At 43.2% G+C, this 18,840-nt stretch overlaps 1 long non-coding RNA gene across 8 annotated transcripts; it reads right to left on the bottom strand.

The window, feature by feature from the left end:
* Positions 1 to 9,147: 9,147 nt before the first annotated feature.
* Positions 9,148 to 17,545, bottom strand: LOC107502503. Of its 8 annotated transcripts, none has more exons than XR_001595013.2 (5): positions 16,972 to 17,545; positions 12,969 to 16,694; positions 12,436 to 12,508; positions 11,022 to 11,670; positions 9,148 to 9,967 (listed from the first exon to the last, which is right to left on the bottom strand). It is a non-coding gene; the product is annotated as an uncharacterized LOC107502503 (long non-coding RNA). The 8 variants fall into 8 exon arrangements; XR_004954620.1 differs by having other exon boundaries at positions 11,022 to 11,080; XR_001595014.2 differs by having other exon boundaries at positions 13,006 to 16,694.
* Between the last annotated feature and the right edge of the window lie 1,295 nt (positions 17,546 to 18,840).

The following is an 18,840-nucleotide window of genomic DNA, read 5'->3' as shown; positions in this document are numbered from 1 at the left end:
CATAGAAACAAACACAGAAAGGCAACCAAAATGAGAAAAAAAAAAAGAAACAGAAACCATATGAGAGAACAGACAGAGATCCAGAAATAATGAAGTTAAGCAATCTAACAGATACGGAGTTCAAAACACTGGTTATAGAGATGCTCAATGAACTTAGGGGAAGTGTAGATAAATTCAGTAAGAACTTCAATAAAGAGATAAAAAAAACATGGAAATGGAAATTATAAAATGGAACTAGTCAGAAATAAGAAACACATTATCTTGAGATGAGAAGTATATTAAATGGAAAAAATAAAATGAATAAAGAAAAGGATCAAATGACCTATATAGAGGATGGGAAAACTAAGGACACTAAATCAGAACGGTAAGAAAAAAGAAGCCAAGACTATAATAATAATTTAAGAATCCTATGGAACACTACTAAAGGTAAAAATATACATGTCATAGGGGTACCTGAAGAGGGAGACAAGAAATTGAACATATATTTGAAGAAATAATGATGGAAAACTTTCCTACCATGGTGAAGGACATACAACCCCCAGGAAGCTCAGAGAGTCCCAAGAAAGAGGAACCCAAAGAGGCCCACACTAAGACACATCATAATTTAAATGTCAAAGGTTAAATACAAAGAGAGAATCTTAAAACCAACAAGAGAAAAGCAGATACCTACAAGGGAGTATGTATAAGACTGGCAGCTGATTTCTCTAAAGACACTATGCACGACAAGAGGGCTTGGCACAAAATATTCAATGCGATGAAGACCCAGGATCTACAACCAAGAATACTTTATCCAGCAAAGCTATCATTTAGAGTTGAAGGACAGAGAAGAGTTTCCCAGACAAAAATACATTAAAGGAATTTATCATCACCAAGACAGTATTCCAGGAAATGTTGGAGGGACTTCTTTAAGAAAAAAAAACATGAGTCAGATAAAGACAAATATCGCATGATTTCACATACATGTAGAATCTAAAGAACAAAATAAACAACAACAAAAATGGAAATAAACTCATAGATACAGAGAATATTTAGAAGGCTACTAAATGGGAGGGAGGTTGTGAGGACAAAAAGAAAGGCAAAGTGATTAAGAGGTACAAATGGATAGTTGCAGAACAGCCATGGAGATGTAGAGTGCAGCATAGGGAAGATGGTTAATATTATAATAAATATGTAAGGGGGAAGAGGGGTATTGATTTAGCAGGGTGATCACTTTGTGAGTTATGTAGATCTCTGATCACTATACTATACAATCAAAACTGATAGATTATTGTATGCCAACTATAAGTGGAAAAAAAAAGATTCATGGAATTGTACAATGTAAATACAAGCAACTAATTGCCTATTAGATTTCAATTAAAAAAAAAAAAAAAAAAAAAGCCCTGATCTGCTCATTCCAATATCTGGGTCATCTCAGCATGTCTCATTGATTGCCTTTTCTCTTGAGTAGAGGTTACATTTTCTGTACTTAAAATATCTAATGATTTTGAATTTGATAACAGTGCATAATACATTATACAAACTCTATATTTTGTTATGTTCTTTAGTAAAGTGTTGATTTTTATTATTGTTGTTGTTTAAGCAGGCAGCCAACTTGGCTGAACTAAAACTTCAAACTCTATTTCCCCTCCAGTGATCAGCAGCTGCATTTCTGGATTTTTTGTTTATTTGGTTGGTTGGTTAGTTTTTGCCTTAGCTTAACTGCTGGGAGTTTGCCCCATACATGTATAAACTCAACCAAAGATTGGACAGAATTTATATGCAGAATTTGGGGCTTCCTCTCTTTAGCTCTATCCTTTCCAGCATTTTACACTCACTTTATAGCTGCTATAACAGCCCCAAATTCAGTTCTCTGATTCCTCAAACCAGAAAGATTTCCAGTTTGTTTCCAAATTATAGTTACCCTGTATACCCGACTGGGGTTTACCATTAGATAGGTAAAAGCTCATTAAAATATATATATATTTTTAAAACTCATTAAAATATATATTTTATATAAATATATATATGTATTTTTTTTTAAAGGGAAGCTCACCCAAGTCATTCTTTTTCCCCATGTGTCAACTCCCTTCTAGTTTCTGCTTGATTCTAGCCATGATTTAATGGCTTCACGTAGTTGGCTTTTTATTCTTTGTCTAGAGTTTATCATTGCCATTTGTGTGACGTCTGTGTGAAGGTTAGTCCAGTATCAACTATTATACCATTTTCGGAAAATAGAGCTCTATGTCTACTACTTTTACCACTTTTAGAGAGTTGCTGGGTAATCATTTGGACTTTTTTTTTTTTTTTTTGGCAAGGCTGTAAAATGCAGTAATAGTTAAGATTCTAAGATTCTTTCAAAATATGGATGACCCCAAAGTATCTCCTAAATTTGCTGTGAGGTTTAAATAAATTAACATATAAAGAGCTTGGAGGAGAGCCTGGTTCATGGCTAATAATAGATAGGCGAACTTTACTGAGCTTTGTTGACGTTATTTCTCTTCTCATCTGAGTAAAATTTTTGGTGCACAAGGTTTGGAGCAGAGTTCATTACCACCATTTTACAGATATGCATATTGAAGATGCCAAAACTATAAACTAGAAGTCAAAAATTATGTCTTCAGGCCTCTTGTTCTTTCCTAATTTACTCAGTTGTCACCTTCCCCCTACTACCCATTACCCTTCCTCTTTCAATACGATCAACTTGCCTAAAAAAAGTTTATCACAGGTTTCATTCACTGGGCTGGAAGGACCTCCAGATGTCTTGTTGAATAAGGACATCCTGTTACAAAGCTTGTTTGTTCTTTATTTATGTTTGAAGAGCTTCAACATTTCCATTGCCTTATTTAAAAAAAAAAAAAAAAAAACTCGTTCTCACAAATGCTTTTCTCCTTGGCTACACACCCCAAACATGAGTTCATATTCTGAACCAATGACTTCTAAGGGGGTTAGTTTATTATTAACAGTGTTCTTTAAACTTTATCTAAATCTTGGCTGGTACAGCAGGAAGTGGCAAAGAGAGCCGATGTTGTCAATTGCTCAGATCTGTACATCAGGAAGATTCTGGCACATTCTCCTCTCAAATTTTCCTTCTCCAGCTCCTGCATACCACAAATCAACTTTTTAAAAAGCCACAGTGGTGAATTCCCCTTTTAAAAAAATACCTGTCTCCTGATGAGGCTGTGAGAAAAGACTGATTTTAAAATGGGCTCAGGGTACTTCAGGGTCACCAAGTTGACCTAAAGGCTGCAGAGGCTGTATTTTTTTAAACATTTGAATTCAAATGCTTTTAGGGAGAACAGACACCACCAATATTTACTATGTTTTGACTGGCTCCTATATCATTTAGATTTGTAACCCTGTAGCAAGTTCTATCTAGGGGAATCTAAAAAGTACAGGACACCCTGGATTTCGGCTCAGCCATTGATGCCTGAGTAAAGGGTACAGAGACAAGAAAGCATCAGCAGTAGTAGGTTCAGATCTGCAAATAATCACCAAAGATATAGAAACAGACTTTGTAGGCCCCAGCCTACCGATTCCAGGCCCAGCTGCTATCACAGGTTATATAGGTTTCTTTGTATGGACATAGAAGATACCGTTGGAAAAATCCACATGCACAGGTTCATTTTATATCTCAAAAGCTCAAGCCTAACAGTGTCATTTGTAGGCAATTATCCTAAAGAACAAACTTGGCTACTCCTATACAATTCAGCAGTGATTCAGTATTTAATTGAATGAAATGAAGTTGATCTGGTTTCCTGGAACTTCAGAGGAGAGCTTGGCAATCCAATGGGAGCTGCTAGAGCAGCAGACCAGCAGCCTCCCTGCCTCTGGTCTTACTTCCCTCCGCCCCTCCTCAGCTGGGACTCTAATCGCTAGCCAGAGGGATCTTTAATCAACATTTGATAGTGTCTCTTTTCTGCTCAAAATGCTTTTAATGACCGCCAGTGAGTGCCCTCCGAAGAATTATCCAGCTTATAGGGTCAGGACCTTGATCTTAAGGACTTTCTCAGACTGAGCTCTCACCACACCACTCTCTCCACTCCCAACCTCAGCCCCATGCTGCAGCTACAAAGTCATAAGATGTGTGTGTAGCGCCCAGCCTTTGCTCTGCTGTTTTCTCTGCCTGGGCCGCTACTTGTTCCCGAACCCCTACCCCTACCCCTACTATTTTAGTTTCCTATTGCTGCTGTAACAAATTTCACAGACTTAGTGGCTTAACATAAAACCATTTTATTCTCTTAGATTTCTGGAGGTCAGAAGTCTGAAATCAGTTTCACTGGTGTTAGCTGAGCTGGTTACTTCAGAAGGCTCTGTGCAGAGAGTCCATCTCCTTGCCTGTCTCAGCTTCTGGGGCTGCCTGTATTCCATCTTCAAAGCGTATCTTTTCACTCTCTATGTCATGGTGAACTTGCTTTTTCTTCTTAAGTCAAATTTCCCTCTCTAGCCTTCTCATGAGGACACTTGTGATTACATTTAGGGCCACCCCAATGACTCAGAATAGCATCCCATCTCCAGATTCTTAATTTAAACACATTCTCATAGTCCTCTTGACCATATATATGGTCACATTCACAGTGACTAGTAATTAGGATTTGGACATCTTTGAGGATCCCCCAACCTGACAAGCACCCCCACCTGCCCTCTGCTCTGCTCAGGCTTTATTTTTCTCCTCTGAGAGGCCTCCCTGATGCCCAAGGCTGTCTTCAAGGGTCATACTTCCTGGCGTAGCATGTTGCACACCAGATTTTAATTGCCTTTTTGCCTACCATCTCTCAACCATCAGCTGCTTGAGGGCAGGGATCTCATCTGCCTTCTTCCTCTCAGTATCCCTGAGATACAGCATATGATATCTGCTAAATATATTTTTGCAGGGGTCAAAATGCCCTGGCTGACAACTCCAGGATGAACAGCCTGATGAAGTGGGCACAGAAGTGCCCTGGTGAAAATGATAGAGGGGCTGAAGGAAGCAGGGCTGTGGACAGGTATGCTGGCCGGACTGGTCACATTATACTCCAGAAGAGTGTCCCTTGCTTTTGTTTGGACTCTAGAGCTTTGCATTAGGTGTACAAACAGCTCATGAGCAACAGAGCCTGGGCTCTCCAGGTCACGTGTACTGCTCACTGCCACTTTCCTGTCGCTTTGACCCCAGAGACATGGCCTTTGGGAACAAGTGCTCAGAGTCCAACTTCATTGTGCCTCTGTGGTGATCTGTGACAGGCTCATTGAGACACTGATTAACCTTCCAGAGAAACACAATCATTAGATAAATTCCATCCACCTATCAGGGAGGATATAAACACAAGCAAACATTAACCTAGATATACAGGTTTACAATCCACAGCTGCCCTTGGGCATACAGGCGGTACCAGCTAGCCCCTGGGTCCAGGTAGCTGCTTGGTTGAAGAAAATGAAGCCGATAGTAATATGCTTTCAATTTATGCCGACAGATACAGGAGCGTGAACCCTGGAATGTGAATTTATGCATCCCCAAGGTTTACGTATGGAAAGAAACACAAACACACATACTCCCCAAGGCTATATTAGATCACAGCTGCAAGTGGTTATTTCTGACAGAGCTAACCTAGTTTTAATCATTTATGACAAAATGTATAAGCCACTAAAAATGTCTTGAAGAATGGGTATGCAAAGGAAAACAAGTCTTGATAACCTGAGACCTGGCTCCATCAGGCATCCTGCCCTTAACTCCTTCAGGCAGCAAGCTCGAGCTGTTCATTGCTGCATTCTTGTGCTATGTGGTTGAGGCAGAGTGGGTGGGAGAGCTTCTCTTGGATGGTTATGGGTGGAAACAGGGCTGGGGGGTCTAGTCTACCCTCAAAAAGCATATACCTCTTTGAGACTACAAAGATAGTGTAGGACTGACCACGCACCTCCATGACTTCCACCAGGCCACTTCTGCCATCCCTACCCCTGTAGGTGTCTGGTGCTGGTGCCTAGATATTCTGGAACTCACAATCAGAATATCAGTCCTATTGGAAGCACTAAAATCTTTGTTCAAAGATGATCCCTCCGGTGGCAAGTCTTATCTGCAGTGTCTTTGACTTTTCCTAGACATTTCAGAGGATGCTCTCACTCCTTATTTCCCCAAGATGTTCCTTTCCACCCTCGACTCATCTTCTCTGCATCTGTAAACTGCTCCTTCACTTTGTTATCTCATCCATTTGGAGTCCTGTGCTTGCCAGCATCCTGGGCAAGGGAGAAAATGACCACAGAGAGGGATCTTGAAATGAATAACTGTACATTTAATTCTTACATAACTAGCAATAATTATAACACTGGGATTTCTTTTCTCTATTACCAACCCTGACTTGACAGGCAATTTAGGGTCACGATTAAGAGCACGAATTTTAGACAGACCTGGGTTAGTGGTGGTTCTGCCATGTATAAGCTGTATGCCCTTAAGCAAGCTAGCCCACCTTACTACTCCTTAGTTTTCCCATCTGTAAAATACAGTAACAGTGATACTTACCTCACAGGGTTTTTATAAGAACTAATTGAGATTGTCATATAAAAGATGTAACAATTCCTTGTGTAAATAGCAAATGATCAATAAACATTAGCTATTGTTATTGGCGATGATAGGATTGTGGGTAACATGAGAGCAGCAAATAGAAACTGGTTCGAGAATGCTGGTGAATCAACTACTATGTCATCTCTATATCGAATTTAGGATAGATGAAGGTAAGTATGGCAGGTGGAAACCTCTTCCGAGAGCCATGGGAGATAAGATCATGTAGGATGGAATTCTGAAAGCCCACCACTAGATACCTCCTGGAATGAGGAGAGTCATATGTTGATCCTGCATTATTTTTGTTGAGAATCTGACCCCAAAACAAGTATTTCAACAGTAACTGTCACAAGTAGGGATAGTGCCAGAGGAAAAATGCTGAGCCACCCACTGGGGTGGGTCTTCCAGGTTCTGTATAGGTCTGAAGAACAAAAGAAAATGATTCAGGGATGGCTTTGACTCATTAAAACAGCAGCCTGAGAGGTCGAAAGCAATTTCCCATGAGCATCATGCCAGAATCTTTAAAGAAGGAGCTACTTAGGGCTGAAGTAACCACAGACAGATCCAACTGGTTTTTGTGGTGGTTAATGTTTGTTTAACATTACATCCAGATTTCTAGATCATGAAACACATACATTGGCATCAGAAAGTGTTTATAAAATTCTTAGTTGAACTTCATACTGGGTTAGGTACAGAGATAAATCAAACTGAAACTAAATTGCAGGCCTCACCCTTTTAAGAAAGAGCTGGAACTAGTCCCAGACCTTCAAAAAAGTGAACAAGAAACTAAAAGAAGGGAATCATATGAGCAAGTAGGACTTGCCCGACATTCTGAGCTGTTTTCCAATTCCAGGAAAAATGCTAATTCGTAGACATGGCAAAGTAATCAGGGGCTTTGTTAAGATCTGGTTTCCTAGGTGAGCCCAGGACGATGAGAAAGCCCCCCTCCTGGGGACATCTGGCTTCCCTCCATTGCTGGACATTTAATGAGATACTCTACTTAGCAACCTCCCTGTGAGGGTGGGAAGTGAACACTCCATTTGTGCATTTAAACTGGCCTAACTCTTCCTGGGCCTTTCTACAAAACTTAAGCATTAATATTCTCTATTTGACCATAACTTCCTGTTCTGGCAAAGAAGTAGAATAATTTTAACATGGTTTTTTTATGGGATTAGGTTTTTGGTTATTGGTTTTGTTTTGTTTTGTTTGTGTTTACCCCAGTGTTGGTTACAAACTCAGGTTAGGACTTTTGGGTTTGACTTTGGGTAGCAGGATAGAACACAATCAGACCAGTCCTGGAGCTTCAGTAGAGAATCAACTCAGGCCAATAGTCACTTCACTTCTGGGGAATGTTCTCCATGCACTGTCCTTAGAAGACAGATGTTCAGACATATCATTCTTGTGGGGGGAAAAAGGAGGTATAGATAAGAGACTTTCAATAGGGGCCTCTATCAGCTAACTTAATCTCAACAGTCTCCAGCTTACATCTGGGCCTCAGAACAATGAAAAAAGTTTCTGCACATACAGACTAATATGTTCGAGACATGAAAAATTATTTATTTACAGCTTACTATAAAAGAGCTCTATGACTGAGAGTCTGTTATCTTTATAGAGCTCTATGACTGAAGGTCTCTAAATTTCCTTCTTCTTTTGATGGATAAAAGGTGAGGAATTAGGAAGTAGACAGAGGAATCTACTTTGCCCTACGTCACTCCACTTCCCATTAGTTGTTAAAGCACTCAGGCAAACTTTCTTTCGCAGACTAAAGATAAGTCTGAAATAGCTGGAGTAACTGGTGAAAAAATTTTTCCTCCTTGCAAATCAAAGAAAATAATTTTGTTATCAAACCTTTACTACCGAAGTCACTTGGCAATCCAGGACAATCTTTCCATCAAAGAAATGGCAAATGTGAATCCAATGTGCTTGGAGTGAGGTCAGAAAGAGAATATTTGACCAAAAAGATAAGATAGAAAATTAAGCCTTTGCATTCTGTTGAATGAGCACACAGAAAATTTTTTGGAAATACTTGATGTTAAAAAGTTTACATTTACGTGGATGGAGCATGCTAGGGAACAAGACTAGAGTACAATATTGCTGAGTTAAGTTCTCATAGTGCCTCCCACTGGGCCAGCGAGTAGGCGCTGTGAGACTCAGAGTGGGGACTGGATATTTAGGGATGACAATAAACTTTGCACATACACAGACATTAGAGGGGCCCCAGAAACCCTCTGGTCTGACAGATGCAGAACACTCAATGATTAGGGCTGCAGGCGCTGCTATCAGCTGGACTGAGTTGGAATCTTGGTACCACCAACTACTAGCAATTAATTTAATGTCTCACTTTTTCATCTGACAAATGGAGATTATTATATGTTTTACATCCTTCAAGGGCCTTGAAGGATGAATAAAGTGATTCATCCAAACATTTTAGCATAGTGTAGACCACAGACTAAATATGTATTTGACATAAGACTCTCCGCAATCTCCTGACGATCATGTGCAAGAAGGTAACATCACTGAGAGGTGTGTGTTTAATTCATATAGGCATTAAAGACCAGATTCAAGCAGGCTTAAGACTATATATTTCAATATGCACAGTTGCTCCTTCATTTTTTAAAAAAGACAAGGTGCCTTGCAGATAATAGAGATTTAGAGGGGCTACTTAGAATAAAAATATTTCAAATGTTGACAAATTTTAATTAGTGGGTGAAACAAAACTATCACAAAGGGGTAACTCATTCCTCTCCACTGTGGCCTTACATTGGGCCTCCACCTCCAGAGTGATAGGCTTCTAGAATACACAGGTAGAAATATTTTTCCGTGTGCGAAACTCTTAAGACATAGCAAAGTTCTAAAGTCATATTGTTTATTCCTACCTCAGTGTGCCTAGGCCATTATCTGGCAGAAAGTTTGCAGTGCACATAAATTAATTAATTTATTCATAATTATTGAGTACTAGGATTACTCCATCAGTGAACACATCCTTGTCCTCACGGAGTTCACATTCTGTAGATACTTCTAATTAAAGATGAGCAGAAATCACCTACTTGATTGGGCATTTCTTTGGATTCTATCTTGGGTTAGTGGCGAAATATCTAAGCAAGGAGACCTCAAAGACTCTGTGAACAAAATGATGGCCAGGCGTTTAAACCCATCGAGGAGGAGCACTTGGCCTCTCTCTCTAGGAGAGAGGACTCACGCCTCTCCCATGATGGGCCAGGCTGAGGGCAGCTCACGTGGCCACATGGGGGTTCACAGACCACTTCTACACCAATCCACATCCTGAAAAGTGGCTGCTAGTTTGGCAATGTAAGAGGACTGGTCCAAGAGGCAAGTATAGGAGGCCTGGATCCTATAGGCAGGAAATTTTTGGAGGGGCAAGGTTTGAGAAGGGAGACTCCTGAAGTTCTGGCCGAGACTCCTGCTGCTTCTGCTGTGCCATCGATCTTGGGCCTGGATTGTCTGTGAGAAGGAATGACAGAGTTAGGAGCTGGTTGCCGAATCCTTTGGGGCCCTCCACTGTAAGCTGCAGAAGCTGACTCTGGTACTCAGGCAGAATGGAGTTTATGGCAAGGAAATTGGCCAGCTCACAGAATCAGTGGAAGCCTGAGAACCAGTCTCGCAGAACAACAGCTTGAGCTGCGCTACAGAACTGCCCCGATGGAGAAGCTGCTGTCTTGTGGCTGCGCCACCAGCAAAACGGCTACCAGCACTGCCACTATTTATGTCCCATTTCTTCTCTAAGAAACCTCTGTTGCCCCCCTTGCCAGCAAAATGGGTTCTTCCCACAGCCTTTTTCCTTCAAGTCCTGCTTCCACATCAAATGTAACTCCGATTGGTGTAACCAGTTCATATGCCTGTGCTCTAATTGCAGAGGAATTTGGGAACTGATCTTCTGGATTCTTTCTGGTGAAAGTAGAACTCATAAAGCTGGAATTTCCCAAATAGATCAATGATGGTTTAAAAAGTTGCTGGACAGCCAGGAAATGTGGCCATTGTCTATTTCATTCAACCTCGTAGATAACCCAAGGCCAACACACACCACCCACCAATGTTGAGCACGATGTCAGCTATGCCGGAATTCTCTGCCTAATGCAACTGAGCTCCCCCTCATGCAAGCTAAAATGACTCCTCGGCCTGCAATGGGTATAACTCATACTCAGACAGTAGTAAAAAATAAAAAAATACAAAAACTTGAAGCCATCTTATTTTTCATGGAGAAAACTGGCAAGCAGTGTTTATGGTATATAACCTTCAGGGGACATTTGTCTGGTGATTGAGGAATTAAGCACTCAGTGGGTACCTCTCCTTTCTGGCTAGCTTGGCCATTAGTCTCATGCAGAAGAGAGGAGCTAGTCCAGAGTCATCTCTCCAGCCTCCTCTCAAGAGACAGAGGCTTTGGATTCCCAGTGTCACATCTCTAGGAACAGGGCTGCACTCATATAAGGGCTCAAGAGGCAGTTGTCCAGAGCTGACTCGTCTGAGTTGGGAAGCCCCCGCCAGATAGTGAAGTTACCTTTCATGGCTCACCATCTCCCAGTTCCTTTCCATATCCATTCTTCCCTCAGCCGCTCTCTGGAAAACAACCATAGTCAAGCGTGAGGGTCATTCATTCTTATCTTTTTTCCTTGGAATCCCGGCAGCCTTTGAAGTTCCCTAGGAGGGTGTCTTGTGATCCCGTTTGAGGACGCCGCCCACAGTCTCGCAAGAACTGGCAGCAGAACTGGTACTGGAATCAAGTTCTCCACTCTCCCAGGATAGCACGTCTCATTTGAGGATATTTACATTTAATACAGGACAGAGACTTAAAGTGTCCTCTTGCGAAATGTCAGTCACCTTCCAGTTCTTGTGCTAAGAAGAGCTGAGGAAAGCGCAGCGATCCGGGGGAAGCGGCATGATGCAGGGGGCAGAGCGGCAGCGGCAGCTTCTGCACCTGGGTGGACGCCCCGTGCCCTCCACGCACAGGGAGCCCGTCTGAGGCTCTTTAGGAACTTCCCAGGCCTTCCCACCCCATGGCGGTGAAGCACGTTTCTCTTTCGCTCCTCACACCTAGAGACTGGCTAGCCCTCTGTCCCGCCAGCCAAGTTCAGCTTCTGCTGCCACCTCGACTTAGCAAAGCGTGTTGTAGGGGAGGAGAATCCATGGGATTTCAAGTTTCTTCCTGTCTAGAATGAGGGAGTTGCACTATATGACCTTCCATTTTTTTCCATTAGAGTTGACGCCCAATATTATTTTATATTAGTTTCAGGTGTATAGCATAGTGATAAGACATTTATATAATTTGCAAAGTGATCCCCCAATTAGTCTAGTACCCACCTGGCACTATACATCATTATTACAATATTATTGACTATATTTCCTATGCCGTACTTATCCCCATGACTACTTTGTAACTACCAGTTTACACTTCTTAATTCTGTCACCCCTTTTCATCCAGCTCCCTAATCTCCCTCCCATTTGGTAATGACCAGTTTGTTCTCTGTATCTATGAGTTCATTTTCATTTCATTGGTTCTTTTATTTTGTTCCTTAGGCTCCACATACAAGTGGTATCGTATGGTGCACTATGTGATCCTTAAAGCCCTCCTGAGCCAGGCTCTGCAGCCCAGCGAGAATGCCAGCAGAGGAGGGATTACCCTGCAGGAGCCACTTATGAACAGGCTGTGAAGAAAGGGTCGGTCCGGGCTTACGGGCCTATAGGCTGTGAGTGAATCTGATTTCTAATCAGAACCTGAAATGGGACCAACAGTCAAGGCTCTGATGACAGCAGCCGAGCCATTCAGATGACAACAATGGTTTATTCATCACAAAAGGAGAAAAACCTTCTGAGGCTCTCTGGGCTCAGGGAGGCCTGTCTTCCTGCTGTCTGCACTCGTCTTTGTGTCTTTGCTCGTTCAATATTTAAAGAGTGAAGAATAAAGACAACCTCACCTTGGGAACTGCCAGCCTTTCTCACTGTATGTCCACGCCTGTTGTCTCAGATGTACCCCTCAATCCTGTACAGCTGAACACGCAGTACAAATATTAACTTAAAATTTCAAATAAACTCTTAATCTGATTATAAGACTAATGTCAATTGATGCAAAATGTATTATGACCTTATTTAAGCTGAGGCCCACAGAGTCTAGTCTCAGAGTCAGACAACAATACATGAAAGACAGTCCCACCACCAAAAAGCAATTGTATTTAACTTAAGTCCTTTACTTGTACTTCTCGACCATCATTAAGGAGGGAGATGTCTAGGCAATACTGTTCACAGTCCTTTTTTCTTCCGTTTTCTTTTTACCCCACACAGGATCCTGCTTCTCTTGGGGGAGACCCTCTCCAATGCTAGTCTGGGTACTTCTTATCCTTCTACCCTTTTTATTTTCTGCATTAAAAAAGCTCCTAAGAGCTGGGGGAAGCGAGAAGAGGAAGTACTTACACATTAGGATAGTAGTTCTTGAACAGGATCAAATACTTACTGTCACAGATAAATGTTCATTCAACAAATATTCGCACCTTCTTCCTTTGGATCCACCTACTTTCTCTTTCTTCAAAATGCTTGTAAATTTCTAAATTTGTTGTAGCACCTCAGGTAAAGAGTAGAAGGTGAGGTGACAGCTGTGGGGCAGAGGTAGAAGAAATACAAATACCTAGCAAAGAAAATCGTTGTGAGTTCTTGGTAGAAATTATCAATGTGAAGAGTAAAAACGAGGGGAGAAAAGAGTAGCAATGGTACTGATTAGTTCCAATGCATCTGCATACCCGGAACACTGCCGCAGATTCAAAAACAGTGACGGCAACAGGGCTAACATTCGCCGCGCTGATGGTGTGCCAGGTGCTTCACACAGAATGTTCTATTTATTCCTCATCACAACTCTGCAAGGTAATATCCCTCTATTGTAGAAAGACATTTTGAAACACAGAGAAGTTAAGCCATTTATTTGCTCAAGGCCTCACCTATCAGCAAATGGTAGAGTTGGAACTTGAACTGAGCAGCCTGATTCAGAGACCAGGCTATTAACTTCTACTCACACTTTACATGTTTTCTTACAAAGAGAGGCTCCATTGGGAAGGGTAGAGAGAGACACACACACACAGCAACTGGCGTTTTCTGCTCAGATAAACACAGGAGGTGGGGAAAATCCCACTTATCATAAGACACATTGCTTTAGGAAATGCTACATGGGCACTTACTTAGCATAGACTAACTGCTGCAATAAACAACCCCAATATATGAACGGCTGAATGCAAAAAGTTTATTCCTGCTCATATAAACTCTAATCATGGTCCTTGTCAGGCAGCTCTCCCAGGCTTCTTCTCCACAAAGTGACTCAGGGATCCAGACTCCTGCCCCTTAGTGGTGCATGGAGGGATGAGAATGAGGGAAGATATGCTGGCTACTTAAACATCTCAGCCAGAAAGTGCCACATCATTCAGGCTCATGTTTCACTGGTCAGAATTAATCACCTGGGGTGGGTTTTGGGGCTCAGAAATGTGCTCTCTGGCTAGTCAGCTGCTTCTCAGCAGCCATACTATACTCTGGAAGAAGACTATGACTCTTTGGGGGTCAACTAGCCATTTCTATCACAAGCACACTTGAGAGAAAAAGTGAAGAGTGATATGATAGCCTGGCAAATGCTGGTGATGGCACTTGAACTTCAACACCGTGTGGATTGCACTGGAAGTGGGACACACCAGGGACTTAGACTGGGTGCTTGTCTTAAGAAGCGGATCCAGGATGTCAAGCCTATTCCCCACCATCTATGGCCTGCTGAATCTTGGCCTTGGCACTTAGATAGGGATCTGCCTTAGCATGCGGTCCAATGTCACTGAATCTAACCCCACAGGCAACCTTGCCAGAGAACTGGTTTTTGAGAGCAAGACCATTTTTCCTGTGGGTTTAGCTAGAATCAGTTATGTCTGGTCACATGACTTACTGAGGCTTTTAATAAACACCTATTGAAGGCCACACTGGAGTCCAGGCAGGACATATTGAATTCCAGGATCTAAATTTGTGGGCGAAAGACATTTACAGAAAGAATTTGAGTAAATGCTGCTGTCAGAAGGGAAAGGGGCCAGGAAAAAAAAAAAAAAAGGGTAGACAGAGTCTCAGAAAAAAAGAAGAAAAAAATATACGACTCTAGGCTGTTCTCAGAGTTATATTTCAAATTCCAAGTTTTTATGTCCTTTTATCCCCCCAAATTTTCATTAATTATGGCTCATGTGTCCCTTGGAAGTTTATTAATGTTATTAGTTTTGGAAAGGCGTTTCCTGCTTCTTTTCCATATACGACTATCTATTTAGTCAGCTGGTTCTCATTTTTGAGTGTAGGTTCAATGGTCCAGTTAAAGGATAATAGGCCAAAATGTCTCAAACGAAACTCGAATAAATAAATAACTTTGGTATTTGTTTTTCAGGAGTGGATGAATAATACAGTATTAATCCATTGGGACTAACCTGGCCTCTCTTTAGGAAAATGCCCCTAAATGGAAATAACAGTGGAGTTGAAAACTTTTGAGTTGCAGATTTTTAGAAACACCAGTACTCTTTCTGTACATTTGACACTTTGAACTTGGAAAAATGGTCTGTAGCAACTCTTCAAAATAACCCTCAGAGGAAACCTGCAAAATTTCCCTTAGTTTCCAGATGAGGAAACAGGCTCTAGAAAGATAGGCATCTCTCCCAAGGTCACAGAGAGAGCACAGAACTTGGAGATTTCCAAGTCTCAATTTCTCACCCAATTTCTCACTCCTCTTACCAATCCCACCTTTGTGAGGCTACTTTTCTTACCAAACAGCCAAAAGGACTGCAGGGTGGACTCACGCAAACCTAGTGAGTTGCTATGAGAACTTTTAGAACAATTGCAGAAATTTCTATTTGAAATTAGTGCTCAGCGCTTTAGTCAGTGTTGTGTACATTAGTAGTCACATTAAAAGATTCCACACAGCAAAGTTTTTTCCTTACTCAAAACCCTTCTTTACCTACCAGCCTCATTCCTCTGGCTTCATCTCCTCCCCCCACTATGACTCTTCCCTACCTCCACCTCTTGCTCATGTTAGTCCTTTAGCATCCTCGGTTGTCTTCCTGATGCCTCCTTCCCTCCACACAGCCTTCTCCAGGTGACCTGTTCCCTCCTCTGTACAAGCACAGCCAGTACAAGTGGACGGGTGGATGGGGCTCGGTGGAGGGTGGGCTTGGGGACCCAAGCTCTCGTGCATGCCAGTGTCCAGGTATGAGCCATGGTGGGCCAGGACCAGCTCTGCTGCTCCAGCAGGTCAGTGGGGCAGGGCAGAGTGTGGCATGGCAGGAGGTCACAACCTTTCACACAGAGGCAAGTAAAACTCTGAACCAGAGTTTCAGCCACAGGCTGTCAGAGGCAGCCATAGAGCGGACATAGCTGTGGTGTCATGGAAAAGGGCTTTTTGGGTATGTAATCCAAAATCCTGCCTTCAGATCCTGACATCTGCCAACTGTGTGACTTTGGACAAATGCCTTAATTTCTCTGAATTTGATTTCCCCATCTATAAAAACAAAGGCTACAACAATATCAGCAAATACTTATGTAGTCTTAATATATCTCAGATGTTGTTTTGAGCACTTTACGTATATCAACTCATTTAGTCCTCATGCCAGCACTCTGGAGTGAGTCCTAAGCTAATCGTAGTTACAGAATGGGAGGCACAGAGAAGCTGAAGCTGACCGATTTCCCCAAGATGGTATAGACTTTGGTGGCTGAGCTCATAGTATCTCATAGAGTTACTATACGCTTTGTAAAACTTCAAGCTCAGTGCCTGGCACAGAGTAAACACTCAATAAAGATTCAGAAACAAAAGAGGCTCAAAATGGGACCACGTAAGGACGGGGCTCGGACAAGACCAGCAAAGGAAAGCCAGGCCGGAAGAAGAATAAGGAGTAGGCTGCACAGACACCAAGTGGGGGGCGCAGGGCTTGAACTAGGCCCCAGGTCTCAGCTTAGCTGTCACTTCTTCCAGGAAGCCTGCTCTGATCTGGTACATCTGAGTTGGGGGCCCTCCTCCCTAGTGAATCCTTTGGCAAGGGGACCAGGTGGTACTTGCCACACTGTATTGTAATCACTCACACTTGCTACTTCTCCCCACTGTGGGCTCAGCGGCAACTTTGGCCTGCTTACCTGTGTGCCTCCGGTGTCTGGCATCCAACCCAACATGAAGCAGGTCTCAAGAGCTCTATTTGGATAAATAAATGAATAAATGAATCTGTAGAAAAGGTCACTGGGCAAGCAGACTGATAATATTCCTGCCTCTCATCTGAGCATTTAGATTCCAACAGCATGAGCCCCACTGAGAAGCCTGCCCTGCCTTCTTCTCACTCCAGGTATGGGAGGGTCAGGGTGGCAAGTCTGTGGGATCTGCAGGGTGAGTGGCTGGGCCTACAGCCAAGCAGAGTCAGCTCCTAACAGCTCAGCTACATCAGGGCCCCAAGGAAGACCTGCGAGCAGCTCACCTCCAGTTTTAGGCTTCTCTGCCCACTCCGGCTCAGACCTCAGCAGTCCCGGGAGAGTGACTGAAACAGGTAGGAGTGGCACTCTGGGAAGTCACCCTACTGGAGCAGGCCCCTCACTCATGTAGGATCTCCGAGGCCTTTCCAAAGGAGTTCCCACAATGTCTGGAGAGGGCGCACCACAGAAGCACTCCTCTCAGCAGATTTAAGCAGCAGCTTTTCTAACTAAAGCTCACTCCCAACAAGGTCGGCCCCAGCCAACCACCTGGACCCTCCCTCAGCATTGACATGGGCTCTCTCTACTCTTTCCAAGCCTGGAATTGGGAATGCAGCTCTCTCAGGAGAGTCTCCATGGGAACCTCTAGGGGAATTCCAAGCCCCACAGACTGCCTGTCATCTGAGCTTGGCCTCTCTCATAGTTGCTCAAGAACTGGCATACAGATTGGGAGGTCAGCACAAAAAGCCTTGATTTTCTTTTCCCAGCACAATCACACTGGCCAAGTCCCAGGACTCAAAAATGCTTTGTTGTATAAGCAGAAAACAGGCAGGCCAAGATGCAGTAGGTTTTGGCACAAAATGTAAAATCAATGTATACTCACCTAACAAGCCCAAGGTCAATTTTTATGGTTTTACTTATCAGCTTCCATCAGAGCAAGCTATTTCTACAAAGTAAGGCAGGCAAAGCCATAGTCACCAGGGCATCGGAACAGTTTTCAAACTTAACCTTACTCAACTGGGAAAAATCTGGGCTTGGGACTCGCACCTTGAACCTGCACTCTTTGCACCTCCTGTTCTGGATGCAAATTATAGGAGGAAACACAGTTCAAAGCAGTCATTGTGCCCAAGAGATCCAGGTGACTCTTGGAAGAGATAAAAGGCTTCCTGCTAATCTGTTCTCTGGAAAACGCAGGGCAGGAACATTCCTGGCAGCCCTCAGACACCCCGCAATAATAAATGAAACTGTTGTGACATACAAGAAACGGCGAAGCCAGAGGCCGACTGCGGCTTGGTGAGAGCATGGAACATCTTCAGAGTGGGGATGGGGCCAGGCTGCAGACCAACAGGGTGGGTGGGCTGCTGCCTCCTGGGCGTGATCCGAGGGGAAGTGGAGCATCGTGACACTACAAGTACTTAGGGCCCAGCCTCAGTTCTAGTCTCAAGACCTTTGCCAGTCACTGACCTGAGTGAGAGGAAATGGTAGTACCTGCTCTACCGCTCAGGGTTGTCCGAGGTTTAAACAAAGTGACCGAGGGTGTGTGACTGTGCTGGCTATTAAGCTATTGTTTCTCTGCTCTAACCCCTCTTCTGCCCTGTGGTACGGAGGCTGGGACTCTGCAAACTACGATCCTCCTTTGCCATCTTCTCCCTGTTAGAGACTGCCGATGGGGAGTAGTAGTTTCAGGACTAGCGAGGCAAGCAAGGCCCCTAGGATGCAAAATGGAAGGAGGCATTTACTCTCAGCTGTGGACCTTGCCCTCATGACCCTACCGAAACGCCCACAGAGATTCAGACTAAATACCTTACCACTTGCAGTTCACAAACATGTACCTTGGTCTCACAGAAAGCCAACCTCTTGAACATTCCCAGCTTGTCGTTTTAATGATTTAAGCATATTTTCCCCCGCCAATGACAATAGACAGGTTGCTTGAATCAGCAAAGGAGCATTTAGGGTTTCAGTATGGCTTCAGAAAACCCCGCAGGCAGTGGGCGCAGGGAAGCCCTTGCCTCCTGTCTCTCGAGGAGACCAGACTTGGCTTCTTAATGAGGAGGACAAGATGATTCGAGTGGCCTGGATTCCATCGTCGTGGGTGTCAGCCACACACCCACATCCGGCCTATGCTGGCACTGCAGGAGGAGAGAAAGTAGAGTGAA

The sequence above is a fragment of the Rousettus aegyptiacus genome, unplaced genomic scaffold (assembly GCF_014176215.1).
Source record: "Rousettus aegyptiacus isolate mRouAeg1 unplaced genomic scaffold, mRouAeg1.p scaffold_m13_p_15, whole genome shotgun sequence".
Classification (NCBI taxonomy): domain Eukaryota; kingdom Metazoa; phylum Chordata; class Mammalia; order Chiroptera; family Pteropodidae; genus Rousettus; species Rousettus aegyptiacus.
The sequence above is the reverse complement of the archived record's forward strand: the minus strand, read 5'-3'. Positions and strand labels throughout refer to the sequence as shown.